This window comes from Python bivittatus, unplaced genomic scaffold (assembly GCF_059951505.1).
Source record: "Python bivittatus isolate LINGU-HERP-01145 unplaced genomic scaffold, Pbiv_v1 ctg000060_np1212, whole genome shotgun sequence".
In the NCBI taxonomy this organism is placed as follows: domain Eukaryota; kingdom Metazoa; phylum Chordata; class Lepidosauria; order Squamata; family Pythonidae; genus Python; species Python bivittatus.
In genome coordinates this window covers 4,047,035-4,060,695 of record NW_028277044.1, presented here as the reverse complement: position 1 = coordinate 4,060,695, position 13,661 = coordinate 4,047,035, and positions in this window count along the sequence as shown.

Sequence of the window (13,661 nt, the reverse complement as noted above, 5' to 3'; positions counted from 1 at the left end):
ATTTTGATCTGTAATTGAGAAGAATATTAACATGAAGAGTATGTAAGGTTTACCCCGTTCGTCTCAGAGAAACTCTCGTGACACGTGTGTTCAGCAAAGAAGTTTACTCAAGCGTAACGTAAGTAAGTACAGACAAAGCCAGGGTTGGCTTGGCACATCTTACAATGTACTTTATATCTTCCCCGTTCCCACGCTTTCCCCCGTTGCTTAGTTACAGATTACCCGCAGTAATCCCCCCTCCCCTAAATGGCAGATTCAGCCTGGTGCTTTGTCTTTCTGATTGCTGTCTATGGGTTGTGCTGTTGTCTTTGTTGGTTTCCCGGGTTGCGCACAAAGCCGGGAGTTCTCAACCGCTCACTGATTGCTTCGCTTCAGAGTCTCTGCGTGTTCCTTTGTCTCCAGCGCTCAAGGGGAGCCGGAGCTAATACAAAGTATCTGTTTGTGGTTTTAGTTAAGTGCCGCGATCTGCCAGTAATCAGTTCAGGTTTCATTTCCCCTTTTCCTTGCTAGCGCCTGGGCGGTGAAATTGACTAGGCGAAGTTGAGTGTTGCTTTCGCCATGCCATGCCGTGCCAGCTGAATCTGATGAGTATCTGTTCCCCCTGGCTATATACAGAGTACTTGGAGTGTACCAGGGTATCAAAGATTAGGGATCTTCTGAGAATATGGGAAAGGTAGGTTTACCAAAAGAAATTACAGTTCCATATTGGAAAAAGGCATCTAGGCCTTGTTTGCAGCAGTGGACTGCTGGCATGTGCTCTTTTATGAACATTTAAACAGGGGTGTCTATGGAGGGGCTCAGGAAACACAAGATGGCAGCCATGAATTGTGCAATGGAGGGCCCACCTCTTCTTTACATGTGTTGCTATTCCGACTCATGGAGCCATTGATTCTAGTATCTTAGACTCTTTCATCATAAAGGAATTTGTGTCATTTATAATTATGGATAAGGCACTATCAGGTGCATTAATACCTTATCAAATTACATTGGAAATAATAGACTTGCCCTGGATCCCAAGGAGTTTGTAGTCTAAAATTTCTCCTTTAGCTAAGAAGAAAATTCAGGATTGGGCATTGGGCTTAGGGCTTATGTTCAAAGTTCTAAGTTTTGAATCATGATAAATGAATGCATGTGTCATGGAACATAGTTAATGTATATCTGTCATCTACTCCTAAACAGAAGCTATTCAAGGACTGTGTGGCACAGGCACAAATGGAGAGCTACTACTTCAAATGGGGAATAGTTTAAGTGAATTTTTAGCAGCCCTCGCAAAGTACTTGTGGTACAAAAGAGAAAATTAGTTTTCCTACTCCCTAGCAAATGGGCGCGGTCACTCTTTCTATTAGTCCAACCACAAACTTAAAAAGTGACTGAGTAATTAACACAGGCTAAATAAAGGCTAACAGAAGGCACCAAGGAAAAAGCAAGGCAGAGGTTGCTATAAACCAGGGAAAGCATGACTCCTGTTGAAATTGATGGGCCAGGGTGGCAAAAGGCACTATTAGAGAGAAATGAGCAATCACAAATATAGCTCATAAGCTTTTCAGTATTATGTGCTCTACTAGCAGGAAAACATTAAATGCACCCCTTCCCTGTTGAGTATAGACAGAAAAATACTATGGAAACTTTGACCAGAGATTGAGAAGGAAACTAATTGGTTATATACAGTATGACCTCAGATCCTTTATAGAAACTTCCCAAAGTATTCCATATATCTTTTTTAGTACCATAATTTGCAGTTCATGCTTAAACACCTCTAGGTCACTACATGGTTTTGGCTACATCATTTTGTAACCATCTCAGGAAGCTATTAATTTTGATTACTTGTCCTAAACCATTTATGTCCAACTTGAAACAAACTTTTTTTTTCTTTTCATCAAGTAGCTTTAACCAATTATAGTGGGTGAATAAATATTCAACCCTTTGCATCTTTTCTTACAGTTAAGAAAAAGAAGACTTAGAATGTCTTCTAGTAAACATTTTCCTAAAGATAATGTGAACAAGTCATGTGTTATCTTCTAACCATTAATTTACAGAGCATCTGCTACTGGTTTATAGAGAGCTTGCTAACAAAGCTTGTTATTCATCCTTACTTTGCATTAGTAAATCATTTTAAAATACTGTGGATGAATGGTAGTAAAATAATGGTAATTTTTTTTTTTAAAGAAAGCCTATAATGTTAAAGACAAGTTTACAAAAGAACAAAAACAAATACAAATACAAAATACTTTAATGACCAAGTATAAAATATATACAGTGGTACCTCGGGTCACGAACTTAATTCGTTCCACGACCCGAATTGGTCACGACCCGAATCAAATTTTCCCATAAGGTTCAATGTAAATACAGTTAATCTGTTCTGACCCCTCCGAATTTGGTCGCCAACCGATTTTGGTCGCATCCCGAATCAAATTTTCCCATAAGGTTCAATGTAATTACGGTTAATCCGTTCTGAACCATATGTGATTTTTTTTTAAAGCCACAAAAATATGAAACAGAATACAGTACGAAGAGAGAGAACGCTAAACTTGCTCGAGGCAACTTCTGGCGTGGAGGACAGGAAGGCAGGTGGGGAGGCGGTTATTGCTTGGAGGGAGAGTCCCCCTCCTTACAGGAAGCCACGACCACATGTCACGGCAGGGAAAATGGCCACGGATCCTGTTCGTCACCCGATGCGGAGTTCATGGACGGAAGCAAAATTTTGCGAACGGTGCTGTTCGTGACCCGAATTGGTCGTGAACAGAAGCGTTCGTGACCCGAGGTACCACTGTACAAGGAATTTGTCTTTGGTGATGAACAGCAAGATCAACAGTGCATTTGGATAGCAACAGAAAAATAATAAACAGTAACAATAACACTACACAGTAGAATAACTTTTTCAAAGGGAGAAGCCACTGTCAGCACATATCAAGTCATGTAGTATTTAACAGAGCAATGGCACAAGGGAAAAAACTATTCCGATATCTAGATGTTTTAACATATGGTGCTCTGTAGCTGCCTATCTCCCAACGGGTGACTCTGGGTGGCTTGCTTTTTTAATTTTTTTTTTAAATCCCAAACTTATCTAGACTGAAGTTCAATGCCTTTTTTTAAAAAATAACTGTGTGTGTGCATGAATGCATGTGTTACAAAAGAACACACATGCATTCACGCATACACATAGTTATTTTTTTAAAAGAAGTCATTGAACTTCAGTCTAGATAAGTTTGAGATTTAAAAAAAAAAAAAATTAAAAAAGCAAGCCACCCAGAGTCACCCGTTGGGGGAGATAGGCGGCATACAAATTTAATAAATAAATAGGTTTTATGCTATCTATTGATAATAATACGAGAGAACAAAAAGTTTGTACTTTGCATACACAGACTTATTCACACATATATAAAGTCAGATATATTTGTATATTTTATCTCCTAAAATTCCTCTCTCAATTTTTACTGGCTGTGTAACTGAAGTAACAATCTAACACAAATAAATATAGCTAGGCATAAAAATAGCATCCAATGTTCATTTAACTGTTTTAAAAAAAGTTTTACACAAATTTAGCAGATAAAATCTGTCAACTTCCATTAAGCACAACACTTTTTTTCCAATTTTCCCTTATGTTGTTCATGATTAGATAGATAGATAGATAGATAGATAGATAGATAGATAGATAGATAGATAGATAGATTCTGTGATTGTGTGTGTGTGTGTGTGTAGCAAGCACTGTCCTAATCTTGAATATTAAGGACAACTTCTTTTAATATGATTTTTAATGTCAATTGTCAATCAGCCAGGACACACTTTAAAGCAGATATATATATCTGCTTTAAAGTGTGTCCTGGCTGATATATATATCTGCTTTAAAGTAAATAGGTTATATATATCTTTTTATCTGTACATATCTCTGTTTTATCTGTACATATACATATACATATATATATGTATATATATGTACAGATAAAACAAATGCAAACTATAAAAAAGAAAATCGAAAAAAAGTGCAGAGGAAAAGAAAAAAGAAAAAAATTAAAAAAGAGAAAGAAAGAAAAATGTAACTTCTCCCTTCATCCCAGCAAGTATAAGCCACTTTAACAACTTATTGCCATCTCTTAAAATACAACAAATGATCTCTCATCCCATATCTCACTTCATTCTCTATAAACAATTCTTTAAAACATCATCATCATCATCATCATCATCATCATCATCATCAGCAGCAGCAGCAGCAGCAGCAGCAGCAGCAGCAGCAAAAGTCCATTAAGGGCTATCAGAAATAACAGCCTATTTAAACCCACTTGAATTCCTTCTTTTTACATTTATATCTCATTTTCTATCATTAAACAAATTCCCCAAACCTCATCATTCAGATCTAGTCAGTAAAAATCTAATAAAAGTTACCAGAGATAACAACATAAATCTTTTAATCTTAATCAGATAAATTTAAAATACAGCAAATGAACTTTTTTCCCCATAAACTCTTATCTATAAATAGAACCTGAGAACATTGTCATTCAATCTTGGTCAAAGAAAATCCATTAAAAATTTCCAGAAATAGCAAACTATCTATTTTAACCTTGGTCAAATAAGCTAACCTTATAATCCTTCCCCTTGTTCTCAACAATCTTAATCTTTAGTCCCTTCAAATAGTGTCTAAACACTTGGTTTCTTTTCATTTTCTCATTGTCTCTTTTCACAAAATAACTGACAAACTTAACAACTTCCTTTTCTAAATCCAATATAAAAAGGTTATCCAATCATTCTTCTGGTCTATTATTGGTATGTCCTTTTAGTTATTAGAACATCAGCCAGTTTCATTTGTATATTCAATATTTCATCTTTTTCCATATCCTTCTTTTAGCTTGCCATTTTTAAGTCCACATTTAAAACAATGTCAGTCTTGTCCAGTGAAACTTGGATAGCATGATCTAGTCTATCAATAATGGCAGAAATCTTTAAAACTAATTTCTGAGTCCACTATTCACAAATATCTCTCAATGCATCCATTGTTTTATTTCTTCCTGGTGCCCTCTAGTGTTCAGTCTTCAAAGTCTTATCATATTTTTCCTCCAAATGAAAAAATATAAATAGTTTCCCATGGGAAGGATTTTTATAATTTCCAAATTTTATTAAATCCATCTAGACCCTTAGTCCATTTATAACTTTCTAAAATCAACACTCTAATCACCCTTTTTCTGTTAATAAAAAAAAAAAAGAATCCTTAAACATGTACTTAAAACTTCTTTCGCAGTGGATTGAACAAAACTCATCCAGTGAAGTCCATAAAAACTTGCCTTCTGGAGGTTCTCAATATTAAAAGCAATAAAAAGTTAATTCCAAAGTGATTAATAAATGAGGATTGGCTGAACTTTGACTCCTCATATAAAGGCTACATTATGAGCTTAGATGTAATCCTTCGACTCCCAGCTGCTCAACTCACAAACCAACTGCAAAAACTTCAATTCCTGCAGTTTACTTATGAGGAGCAGCTGTCCAGTGTATGTGATCTCTCCTTTGTCCGATGAGATTTCGCTGGTCCGGATCCTGCATCCAGCTGTGGATTTCAGTTGTAATGTCATCCCTGTTTTTTTTCAGGAATGTCTTCAGTTTGCCATGTCCTCACCAGAAGTCCCTTTAAAGCAGTTATCAAAGAAGTGCTGATGGGGAAAGTAGACAGATTGCTGATTCTCACAATAGAGGGTTGACAAAGAAAGCAAAACTAAATCCCTATCTTTACAAGAGCAAAGTTCAGCTTTCCTTGTCAGATTCATTTTCTTAATTTCCTGCCTGTTCCCATTTTTAATCTGCACAATATTTAAGTGTTAGGATTTCTGGAGAATAATTCTTCCCTCTTTTAAGTGGAGCAATACAGTCTTACTGACTATATTTATATTTGATATCCTATTCTACTGGGGACTTCATAGGAAGGGCATGTTAGAAGGGATATGAATATCGTCAAGATCTTGGACCTCTGTTAATGTTAGATTTTTTTTTTTTTTAACCAAAAAGAATTCAGAACAGAAACATCAGAGCTCCTAGATGATACCAGAGAACATCACAGTTCAGGGAGAGAGTTGTCATAGAGTACAATGCTTTAACATACTGTAAGATAGAGTCGTTAAATTGAGTAGAAAACACAAAGTACTTTGGACCTCAGAGGAGTGTACCATCACTCTGACATTTCTTTTCCCCCCAGGCTTCTGCATGAGCCTGAAAAAAGGCTACTGTTAATTGACTGGATTCTTTAAAGCAGCAGCACCTACTTCCATCTCTGGAACCCCTAGAATCTGAATTAGTCTTACAAGTCTTGTTCCCAGTCTCTAATTTGTCAAGGGTGTCCACAGGAAATTCTAGAAAGTCACAGCCACCATCTTGATATTTTCACTCAGCTTGCAGAAGCCTCCTGGACTTATCCTTAAAATTTGAATGAGAACAAACTTTGCTCTTTCTCTTTAGCTTCTCCAAACATGAATCTTCTTAAAGGTCATTGAAATTGTTTTTCCTAAAGTTCTGGACTCCTTTCCAGTATGATAATGCTATACCTACCTCTTCTGCTATTGTCTTTCTATCTGATATTATAGTTCCTATAGTGACCAGGACCTCCATTTTTCTGCTGATGATCCCCAGAATGTCCAGGCCCCAGAGGGTGTAATATTCCTCTGAGGATAGGTTTGCTGTCCATGTTAGTCATGAGTCTCCTGCACCAGTGACCTCAAAAACTTCCCCCCTGCCTAGCTTTCAAAAGCAACCCAGCCTGCCACAGCTTACTTGTGTTGCAAAGTCCTATGAGTGCCCACTGGGAAACAATGATCAGAAGGCCCATTAGAGACAATGAAAATCTTCTAAAGGCTTGTATATCTCTGCATATACAGGAGAATAATCCTGGAATGTGCACTGTGAATAAATGACTAGTAGGCCCATTTCTGCTGATCTGGAGCTGGTAGTCTTCAACGTTTGAGGCAGGAGCCTTCTATGTCCATTTCTGTTGCCTAAGATCAAACCTGGGATTCTCTGCAAGAGAATCAGGAATCCTACCAGCATCACCTTAAATTTATATACACACTGTAGTTCCTTCCTATTCCACAAAATTCTGCAGGGAGGAAACGTAATGCAAAGCTGCCATGCCACATTGTTTCAGATCATAGATATCTGCTCTTATACTTCTGGCCAAATAAGAATTTAATTATTAAAAACATAGTAAGTAAATGTTCTAAATTGCTCTTAACATTGTACTATTTCTGTTCAATTTTACTTTGAATATAATCAATGTGCAAAAGAAGGCCTTTCAATTTTATTGTAATTGTTCCTTCCCTAACAACGAATGCCTTTTTTAAAGATATATGTAATATATATGTATTGCTTGTATGTTTGTTTCAATAAACTACTTATTGACAAGAAGAGCATCTAGGCCACTTGCAAATAACATTCTGACATCAACCTCCTTCTGTCCCCACTAGACAACTACAGACTTAATGACATGCATGATAATATACAGACTTTATTTATTGCTTCAGGAAAATATTTTACTGAGTTCAATAGGGTAGAGCTAGATAGGTGAGCAGAGGACTGCATCTTAAAGAGTCACCTTAACCTTTCCAATAGTCTGGTTCTGTGAATGCAAATCTACTGGTTATAGCTATCCAGTTTATTTCAGAGAAGGAGGTTGAGGTTTGTAGGTAAGGGCTCAAAACTAACACATAAGCCTCATGAAACCCCACATTTCACTATTTTCCTCTTCCTCCATTCTTTCCTTCTGTCTATTTTCTCAATTCCCATGCTATTATGGAGCTTTATTCCAACTTTTAACATATTTATTAGATTTGTATATTGCTGTTGATCCTACATTATATTTGCTTGCATCTCTCTCTCTTTTCCAGAAAGAGAGAAACTGACAGATACATATATAAATTTTATTTTAGTTTCTGTCACTTCCCACCATCTTCTCTTATTTCTTCCAAGTTTCATCTTTTTCTTGCCCTTGGTCATTTGCTTGTTCACTTCTCCCTCCCCTTTTCTGGTTTGTCCTTTTATCACTACTTTATCATCTAAGCTGTCACAGCTTCAGGCTTGCCTGTCTTGCAAACTCTCTGTTTATTTATTTCTCCATGATCTTCCTCATCCTTTCCCCCTGCTGGTGTTGCTTCCTCCTTCCAGCACACTCAGCCACAGTGTGTCCTCTCGGTGCACACACATCCACAAAACCACTATTTGTCTTATATAATGGCCCTATGGATTTAAAACTAGCATGTCAAGGAGGAGGCAAGGTTAGTCATGTGCTTGTGGATAACATTCAGATATGGAATTTATTACTGAAGGCTGTTATCTATCCCACAGGGGACAACTTGTATGGGGTGCTTATTATGTGCTTTGACTCTAAATCCCACAAGTGCTAGTGGAAATTACATCACAGCATGCTTCTTGTGGATTTTAGTAATATTAAAGGAAAAACAGATGGCTCAGCCAAATGACAGCTGATGTTCTTGAGTCTTTTCCATTTGCCATATATCACTTAAATGAGTTGAATGATGGATTTTTTTTTTTACATCTGAACAATAAGTACAAGATTCCATTACTACATTTGATTTTTATTCTACATTTGCAATATGTTAGTATAGTACATTTCAAATTATCTCTTTTCCATGTACAAATAGAAATCAATTCAATACATAAAACATTACAAAGAAAAAAGATAATGGTTCAAGGTTGGCTTGAAATGTTCAGCAACTCAGATTAAGGATTAAAAATAATTCCATCATTGTCTATGGACAACCAATGAAGAGCAAACAATGTCTATATACTATAGGAACACTGAAAATATGATAGATTATTTGTAGAAGTTGAACTATGGCTGATGATTTTATTATTCATACGTAGTTTTTCTTGTTGCTGTTAAAACTTCCTGGGAAGATTTAGAACGTCTTGCTGTCTTACTACAAATAGCCCAAAGGCATACCAACATCTTGATATATCTTCTGTCTACTCCAATATTACAGTATCCAAACTCAGTATTGAATACCCCATTGCTTTGCCTTTGCAAGCAAAGCTAAGAAAATGAGTTCCCTTCATAATAAAGATGTGTAAGAAATTATGTTGCTTTATTTATTTATTTGTTTGCTTGTTTATCCCTTCCTTTCTTCCTTCCACAAGCTCATTTCCTATACAATCTGGCATTGCCAGAGGATGTACTCCTACTACTAGCATTTTGTATTCCCTCCAGACTTAACTTTTCATGACTTTTCCTTTTCAGTTTACCTCTAAGTATCATCATGGTACAGATTCATGGATGGGACCTGCTTGCAAGCATATGGATCCTGATGCACACTCATCTCCCCCCAACTTCCATCAAAGACATATATAAGCAAACTCTCTTCAGACCTGCCATCTCACTCTGTTGTAGGAATACACTCTTTCTGCTCATTGGATTCTAGGAGGATTTCAATCCAATGATTGTACATTGCAGAATGAAGTTTTTAATCACTTGTTTTTGACACATGGTTCTATAGGTAGGCAGTGATCCAAGCACCAAGCTCAGAAGGCTTAAGGCCAACAATCCACAATGTTTTTGGCTATCCAAGTTCAGCACCTGCTGAACATATTTTTTTATTCATCTAAGTCACAGCAGCAGAAACTACCTGAAACTGTTCAAGGGTGGTGGCAGAAGGTAACAAGTGGCAATTAGCACTCTTTCAAAAATATTTCTAGCTTGATATTTCAGATCACATGTCAAATAGGTGAAGGTCCTTTTGCTTTCCTCAAAATTAATAAAACATTTTAGCAAAGTTGCTTGTAACATTAGGATAAATGAAAAATAATGTTGGTTGTAATCATACACACACATCCTGTTTTCTGCAAAATTTCTCAAGGTAGCTTGACATCAAGGATTCTAAATATTATCTTGAAACGTTATTCTAAATAACTTTTCCCCATGCAAAACTTTAAGATGACAAACACAAAATGGCCACACTTGCATACACAAAGATGAATCTCTGGATTCTCGAAAGGAATACCCTCCCCATCTCCATGGCCTCCAGAAGAAAATGGTATAGTTAGTTTCCAATCCAGGTCTATGTCAGGGTATTACCCTAGAGTAAAGAATTTCTCAGTGAAAATATGCACTTAACAGAGCACAGCTTGACTGTGTTTGCAATCCCCGCAACCTGCCCAGAGCACACACATGTAGGGTGTGGCAGCATGACACAGCACAAACCACTGTATATAGCAAAGTGCACCATGGGTTATAGTGTGGCTGGTGATAGGAGTTGTGGCTGGTGTTGGAGTTCTGGGAAGTAATTAGGGATTTGCAGGTTGATGTACATTCTGTATATATTGTACAGTAAACGTCTGTGTGCAAGTTTTCTACATTGGGCTGTGGATTGTTTATTTTGTCTTACTCATGGAGCACCACTGTGCGGAGTGTATGCTGCATACCCTGACAGTCTATGCTTGCACTTTTTTTATCAGAAGCATAGTTTTGTGTTCTGGATTGGGTACCAAAAAGGTTGATAAATATTCTATGTACCTTTGGTACATGGTGACTCACATTTGTTTCAACAATCTAAAACTAAGAACATGAATTCTGGTCATTAGACTCTTTACTGATAGACTTATGCATTATTTTATTAGTTTGTTTTGTACAGCTGAGGTCATATATTACATTAAGCCGGATATAGTAGAGAAATAAACTTTGGGGGGGAGATGTTCCTTTTCCAACCCAAGTTTGTTGGACAAATCATAATAACTTGATTGGCACACAATACTAAGCTATAATGACTAGGTTCAAACATCACAACTAAGCAAACAAATTTAAGTTATTGTTAAATATGAATAATCTCTAAGTGGACTGGACTGGTCAAGCCCTGTTTTCATTGTTTCCAGTCCAATGAAATGTTGAAAAGGAATATTGCAAATGGCTGCTTATATATCCAACTTTCAAAACTGACTGTAACCAAATCTGGTTTGGTGGGAGAAGCTAAAAAAGAACATTGAGTTTAAAATTGGGCCATTTTCCAGCTAATATATATCACCATACCTAGTAATTAGTGATAAACATATTACTTTCTTTTGAGACAGACTTACTTACTTTCTTTTTTGCAGTCATATTTATCAAACCTAAATGTACTTATCTGGACACATCTATTTAATGTTGACTTTCCATCCCCAAGATACTTGACACCTGGATGGATTTACCATAGAAGATACCAGAAATGTTTGATTTCTAAATGGAGAGATGAGCATTTTACAAATCATTTTGGTGGAGTAGTATAAGTAATGTAGTTGTTTAGATAGATTGACAACATTCCTATTCATATTTATGAAGCAATTCTATTTTAAAATTAAAAAAAAAAAGTTCATCCAGGCCTTCCTGCATGAATGTCCCAGTGGGAACCAGAATACAAAGCTATTAAACATCATTATCCACAGGAGATGTAAGAGAGAGAGAGGGAGAAAGAAAAAGAGAGAGAGAAGATGGTGGTTGCAGCAGTGTGACACACCCCTTTGGATGGGAATGCAACATCAACGTGCATGGTATTAAATCATATGAAATAATGATGTATGGAGCTGATAGAACTACATCAATTCTATCCCCTGAAAAATAGGAGTCAGAGTGTCTTTTGTTAATTTCTATTTTCATCAGAGGAAGAAGTGAGGTTATCTCACCATTGTTTCATTAACCCAAAGTCTAATGTCTGACATCTCCCTTACATCAAGCTACGTTTAAGCTACGTTTACTTACGTTAAGTAAGTTTCAACTCATGGACCATTGGAATGGAAAAGGCTTCAGGTCAGCTTGCCAAGAAATATATTTAACCTCCTTAGATTCCTTGGTTCTTTCTTTCCAGCAGCATAACTGATGAATGCTATAAAGTAAGTATTCAATCATATTTGCAACATTCATATTGCATGATTCTGAGATTCAAACGTAAAAACAGCATCCTGTGCTTCTTTTAAAAGCACTTTACAAATAGCACGAACATTGTATCATGTAAAATTCAACAAATAAACAATTGAAATTTATCAAAACACTCACACCTACAAAATGAGGCAGACTGAAAACCAGTTTCAGGGCAGTGTCTCCAAAAGGAACCATAAAGAAATGAATCTCATGCGCCATTCATAAGAGAATAGTAAACCTGTCTAGTATGTAGATGGATAATTACAATAAGGAACTTATTCATGAACCTTGATGAGTTCACCCTGCATAATGAAAATAAGAAGAGCATGCCTTGATCTTAACTTGTGCCAGTTTTACTCATCAGTGTTCCTGGCCTTATGGTCTTCCACTGTCATCTAAATATAGGAAAATATCTAATTTTTATAACTAGAAAAAAGACAAACAGCATGGGGATCATATCCAAATTATTCTATTTTTATTACAACAGTTGCATTGAAAAAAGCACATAACTGGAAATCAAGAGTGACTGTTTCCTGGTCCAGACAAGATTAACAAATTGACAGAACTGTGTAAATATGATTTTGGCTGGAAGGGAATCAAAACACATGTTGTAGCATGTCTTCAATGACCCTTTTGGCAAGATGGTCTCAAACAGAATGTTTGGTGTATACTGTGAAAAGTACACTCAGCTCTAAAAAACTTGAGTCATGGAATAAATTAAGGGCTGTTAATGATGCAATTATGATTTAGAAGCATCAAACACATTATCCATAAACAAAATGTTGTTTCAGAGGGTTTTCAACTTAAGAAAAAGGTTTCTCGGTTAGAATAACTCATAAAAATATTTACATATGTATGTTTACATGTAACATAGCAGTGAAATACTGTGACACCTTTGTAGCTACATTAGTTTTGTGAAATAACTATACCTGTGTCCAATTTTAATTAAAAAGTTAGGATTTTTCCCAAAGTGGGTGAATCTCACTCCTCAAAAGAGCCCACCCCCATAGCAATTTGCTGCCATTTCCAATCATTCCTACTGTATGTACTTTTTTACTTGCCCAATTGTTCCTCCTCTGATTAACATAACATCAGGATACTTTTTCATATCATAACTTTAGTTAATTGATTAGGTGCCATAAGTCAGGTTTGACATCTGGTGACTGCAAGGATTAATGCTCACCATCCTGACTTGCCCCCAACAACAGTCCCTAACTCTTCCAAGGACAGTCTTGTACAGTTACAGTATATGGGCAAATTGTATATTTAATTGAATCCTTAAATGTAACAGAAGCTGACACAATCTCAGTATGGTACAACCTCTTTCTGCACATTTGAATGCATACTTATATTTATCTACAGTTGCTTACAGACAGTTGATTCAAAACAAGAAAATAGGTGGCAGGTGTAGAGGTTTAGACATTATCCAGTGAGTACTCAGTAACACTTCCTTTGGCTTCCAAATATTTTCTGTAGCCAGAATAGTATTCTGATTCTTGCTTTTAGATTTTTTTTCCCTATTCTTCCTCAAAGATTTTTTTTTTTTTTAGCTTAGAAGTATTCTTAGATCTCCTTGCATGTACTGCCTGTTGAGATCTTCCCAAAGATTTTCTATAATATTTAAGTCTATGGGTTGTGAGGGTTTATATAAAAGTAGCTCTTTTTTTACCCTCCCTGCCCCCCTTTAGGTTCTTCATAGAGAATCTGGTGTGAGTTCAGAGGAGACTTACCAGGGTGATAACAGTCCAGAAACCAAGTTCTAGGAGTGGTTAAGGAAGCTGGGCATGTG